Raw genomic sequence first — 6,000 nt, forward strand, 5'->3', positions numbered from 1 at the left:
GTTATCAATATAAATATAATAGTACTGTCTGTTGTTTGTTATCAATACAAATATAATAGTACTGTCTATTGTCTGTTATCAATACAAATATAATAGTACTGTTTGTTGTTTGTTATCAATATAAATATAATAGCACTGTCTATTGTCTGTTATCAATATAAATATAATAGTATTGTCTGTTATCAATACAAATATAATAGTATTGTCTGTTATCAATACAAATATAATAGTACTGTCTATTGTCTGTTATCAATATAAATATAATAGTATTATCTGTTATCAATACAAATATAATAGTATTGTCTGTTATCAATACAAATATAATAGTACTGTCTGTTGTCTGTTATCAATATAAATATAATAGTACTGTTTGTTGTTTGTTATCAATACAAATATAATAGTATTGTCTGTTATCAATACAAATATAATAGTACTGTCTATTGTCTGTTATCAATATAAATATAATAGCACTGTCTGTTATCAATATAAATATAATAGTACTGTCTGTTATCAATATAAATATAATAGTACTGTCTGTTGTCTGTTATCAATATAAATATAATAGTACTGTCTATTGTCTGTTATCAATATAAATATAATAGTACTGTCTGTTGTTTATTATCAGTATAAATATAATAATACTGTCTGTTGTCTGTTATCAATACAAATATAATAGTATTGTCTGTTATCAATACAAATAAAATAGTACTGTCTATTGTCTGTTATCAATATAAATATAATAGTATTGTCTGTTATCTATATAAATATAATAGTACTGTCTGTTGTCTGTTATCAATACAAATATAATAGTACTGTCTGTTGTCTGTTATCAATACAAATATAATAGTACTGTCTGTTGTCTGTTATCAATATAAATATAATAGTACTGTCTGTTGTCTGTTATCAATATAAATATAATAGTACTGTCTATTGTCTGTTATCAATATAAATATAATAGTACTGTCTGTTGTTTGTTATCAATATAAATATAATAGTACTGTCTATTGTCTGTTATCAATATAAATATAATAGTACTGTCTGTTATCAATATAAATATAATAGTACTGTCTGTTGTCTGTTATCAATATAAATATAATAGTACTGTCTATTGTCTGTTATCAATATAAATATAATAGTACTGTCTGTTGTTTATTATCAGTATAAATATAATAATACTGTCTGGTATCAATACAAATATAATAGTACTGTCTGTTATCAATATAAATATAATAGTACTGTCTGTTGTCTGCTATCAATATAAATATAATAGTACTGTTTGTTGTTTGTTATCAATACAAATATAATAGTATTGTCTGTTATCAATACAAATATAATAGTACTGTCTATTGTCTGTTATCAATATAAATATAATAGTATTGTCTGTTATCTATATAAATATAATAGTACTGTCTGTTGTCTGTTATCAATACAAATATAATAGTACTGTCTGTTGTCTGTTATCAATATAAATATAATAGTACTGTCTGTTGTCTGTTATCAATATAAATATAATAGTACTGTCTGTTGTCTGTTATCAATATAAATATAATAGTACTGTCTATTGTCTGTTATCAATATAAATATAATAATACTGTCTGTTATCAATATGAATATAATAGTACTGTCTGTTGTCTGTTATCAATATAAATATAATAGTACTGTCTATTGTCTGTTATCAATATAAATATAATAGTACTGTCTGTTGTTTATTATCAGTATAAATATAATAGTACTGTCTGTTGTTTATTATCAGTATAAATATAATAATACTGTCTGTTATCAATACAAATATAATAGTACTGTCTGTTATCAATATAAATATAATAGTACTGTCTGTTGTCTGTTATCAATACAAATATAATAGTACTGTCTATTGTCTGTTATCAATATAAATATAATAGTATTGTCTGTTATCAATACAAATATAATAGTATTGTCTGTTATCAATACAAATATAATAGTACTGTCTGTTGTCTGTTATCAATATAAATATAATAGTACTGTTTGTTGTTTGTTATCAATACAAATATAATAGTATTGTCTGTTATCAATACAAATATAATAGTACTGTCTATTGTCTGTTATCAATATAAATATAATAGTATTGTCTGTTATCTATATAAATATAATAGTACTGTTTGTTGTCTGTTATCAATACAAATATAATAGTTCTGTCTGTTGTCTGTTATCAATACAAATATAATAGTACTGTCTGTTGTCTGTTATCAATATAAATATAATAGTACTGTCTGTTGTCTGTTATCAATATAAATATAATAGTACTGTCTATTGTCTGTTATCAATATAAATATAATAGTACTGTCTGTTGTCTGTTATCAATATAAATATAATAGTACTGTCTGTTGTCTGTTATCAATATAAATATAATAGTACTGTCTGTTGTTTATTATCAGTATAAATACAATAATACTGTCTGTTATCAATACAAATATAATAGTACTGTCTGTTATCAATATAAATATAATAGTACTGTCTATTGTCTGTTATCATTATAAATATAATAGTACTGTCTGTTGTATGTTATCAGTATAAATATAATAGTACTGTCTATTGTCTGTTATCAATATAAATATAATAGTACTGTCTATTGTCTGTTATCAATATAAATATAATAGTACTGTCTATTGTCTGTTATCAATATAAATATAATAGTACTGTCTGTTGTTTGTTATCAATATAAATATAAATATAATAGTACTGTCTGTTGTTTATTATCAGTATAAATATAATAGTACTGTCTATTGTATGTCCACGTAACTACTTCGCAGGGTGTGGATGGACCTTCACCTAAACTAGTACGGATGTTCATTAAGTCCATACGGGGGTACATACAAACCATCAGTTTTCCAGTTGTTATGGGTGTTTTTGTGCTTTTTTACCATCACTCCAGCCCCTGTTGATGGAATTCCATTAAATTTTATATGAAGGTTTGTTGGGTCCATGTAGAAATAGGAGCAGATTTGATTTTCCACACTTTGTGTTTTTGTCTAAAAAACGCAACTTTTTCTTATCCGAAGACAACCTTTCATTAATCATGAATTTGAGTAACTTCTGCCCAATGGACAATACTGCATCTAGTATTATAAAACATTACAATAAAGATACTTCAATAAAATTCTTACGTACGGAAATATTTGATTTTGTTATTATATTTTAACGCAACTGAATATATTTCAAAAAAAGTGTTATTCAAGTTTAAGAATACATATTTGACAACGATGAATGGTTTGGTTTGTTTTAAATATCGCGCAAAGCTACACGTGGGCTATCTGCGCTAGCCGTCACTAATTTAGTAGTGTAAGACTAGAGGGAAGGCAGCTAGTCATCACCACCCACCGCCAACTCTTGGGTTACTCTTTTACCAACGAATAGTGGGATTGACCGTTACATTATAACGCCCCCACGGTTGAAAGGGCGAGGATGTTTGGTGTGACAGGGATGTTATACATTCTTATATACATATCACTGATACAGTTCGATACAGAAAGAAAGTGTTTGTTACGAATCGAGCACTTTAATCACCTGGCTATGACCGGGATATTGCAGTATTTGTATAACCTAGATGCTTCTCGTCATCCAAAAACTGTAGTTGTTTTTTTATAGTATAGGTAATATATTTTACATTCATTTAAATACACCATGTTTTAAACTTCTAATCTAGTCTACAAATATTAAATTATATAGGTTTGTTGTTGTTTTTTTATTTGCTCTTATAGAAAAATAAACAACGTAACAATTGTATAAACATTTTAAGTCTGTATTTGGTTAACGGGGCCCGGCATGGCCAAGCGTGTTAAGACGTGCGACTCGTAATCTGAAGGTCGCGGGTTCGCATCCCCGTCGCGCAAAACATGTTCGCCCTTTCAGCCGTGAGGGTGTTATAATGAGACGGTCAATCCCACTATTCGTTGGTAAAAGAGTAGCCCAAGAGTTGGCGGTGGGTGGTGATGACTAGCTGCCTTCCCTCTAGTCTTACACTGCTAAATTAGGGACGGCTAGCGCAGATAGTCCTCGTGTAGCTTTGTGCGAAATTCCAAAACAAACAAGTATTTGATTAACGAAATAGCCACAGAAATACACCTGCAAAAACGGTTCTGATCTAAACTTTTCTAAGTCTGGTCACTTATTTCTCATTCTTAGTCGCGCTTCTCAGGACAGCGGTGACCATAATGTGTTTTTCTTGTATGAGTATTTCAACAAAGAAGAAAAATATAATTATCAATCTCCGGTCGCAACTTCTGGTGATGGTCAGTCTCCGAACATATTTGCCTTTCCAGGAGCGCAATAATGTTACGGTTAATCCCACTATTCGCTGGCGAAAGAGTAACCCAAGTGTTGACGATTGATGATGTTGCCCAGCTGTCATACCTCTTGTCTATCATTGCTAACAGAATTATTTTCCTTGGTTTGTTTTGAATGTCGCGCAAAGCTACATGAGGGCAATCTGCGCTAGCCGTCCCTAATGTAACAGTGATGGTCTAGAGGGAAGGAAGCTAGTCAACATTACCCACCGCCAACTCTTGGGCTACTCTTTTACCAGCGAATGATGAGACTGATAACCCATTATAACACCTCATTGCTGAAGGAGCTAACATGTTTACTGGGATGGGATTCGAACCTATGTCTTTAAAATTGGGAGAAGAAAGCTCTTTCTTTTTAAACAGCTAATGAAATAAATACGTCGGAGAACTAAAACTATGTCTGTTATCATTCTATTGCAGTTAATGTATTTTTCTTTATTTTGAAAAGAAATAACATAAATGAATGACAGTCGATAATATCAAACACCTACTTTTGTTAGTGGACATTGGTGCGAAATGTTTATAGTCACTTCAATAGATATGAAAACAACTTACTTTTGTTAGTGGACATTGGTGCGAAATGTTTATAGTCACTTCAATAGATATGAAAACAACTTACTTTTGTTAGTGGACATTGGTACGAAATGTTCATAGTCAGTTCAATAGGTATGAAAACACGCAGAAGACTCTTGATGATGAGAAACCCATCTTGAAATAAAAATGTATCTCAGAACGACTGGTATGGGTATTAACACTTTTACTGATACAGCAGAGAACAACGTTTCGGTTTTCCAGGTCAACTTCAGGTTAACAAAGATTAACCTAAAGACGACCTCGGAAGGTTGAAACGTTGTTCTCTGCTTATCAATAAAAGTTCTGAGTTACGTATAAAACTATTTCTGTTTCATCTGCGGCCACATCTTTAAAACCTACATCATCTCACGTCACAAGCATCTTCGTTATTACCGAGAAGTGACTGTGACGAAGATGAACCCTGATATAACTTGCCAGTAATTAACTGGTGAAGTAATTTCTTTGTTTGTTTATATGTGTTAAGAAACTCCAAGTAATCGCTGTTCATTCAATCAAATATTAATGACTCTGAAAACCAAAAATGGGAGTGGGAAAAAGAGGGGGAGAGAAGTGGGTGGAGAACACTCCTGGGAAGGAACTAACTCAAGAAACATTAGCCAGGTGCCAAACGTTCACTCCTTCTTCGCACCTCTGTTCTGAGCACCTCGAGGTGGAGAGAGACAAATCTTCGAAAAAGAATGTTTTTAGCCACAGGTGTGGGGAAGAAGGGGTTTTACGCTACCTCTGTGGGCTTTGCCGCTAGATGGAGCTGATAGGCTTCCCGCCGAGAACTAAATTGGCCCGACCCGTAATTGGACAACTTGCCTGCTGTAGCATGGTGCAGGTGTGAGGCCGCAGGACAAGAACAGCTTTGTTTATCTGCCGAATGACGTTTAATACGTCATTTTTTTCCGTGAAGTGTGAGGAAAATGAGCAAATTGCCAAGCAAAACAAAATCGCTATGGGCGACTTAGAACAGGACTTCTAAATAACGGTGTTACTTACTATTACTGACTAATTTTAACTTCCGACGTTGTATTTCTCATGTAGACTGTTTTATCCAATAAAAAGTTAATCTTTATAATATTTTAATCGTCTTTAACGC

The 6,000-nt window shown here is 31.2% G+C and overlaps 1 long non-coding RNA gene across 1 annotated transcript in view; it reads right to left on the reverse strand.

The window, feature by feature from the left end:
* The window catches only part of LOC143239758 (uncharacterized), a 30,015-nt gene extending 25,043 nt beyond the window's left edge, over positions 1-4,972 (reverse strand). Inside the window, exon 1 of the long non-coding RNA XR_013021352.1 lies at positions 4,942-4,972. This is a non-coding gene — a long non-coding RNA (uncharacterized LOC143239758). The remainder of the gene's footprint in view (positions 1-4,941) is intronic.
* Between the last annotated feature and the right edge of the window lie 1,028 nt (positions 4,973-6,000).

The sequence above is a fragment of the Tachypleus tridentatus genome, chromosome 2 (assembly GCF_004210375.1).
Source record: "Tachypleus tridentatus isolate NWPU-2018 chromosome 2, ASM421037v1, whole genome shotgun sequence".
In the NCBI taxonomy this organism is placed as follows: Eukaryota; Metazoa; Arthropoda; class Merostomata; order Xiphosura; family Limulidae; genus Tachypleus; species Tachypleus tridentatus.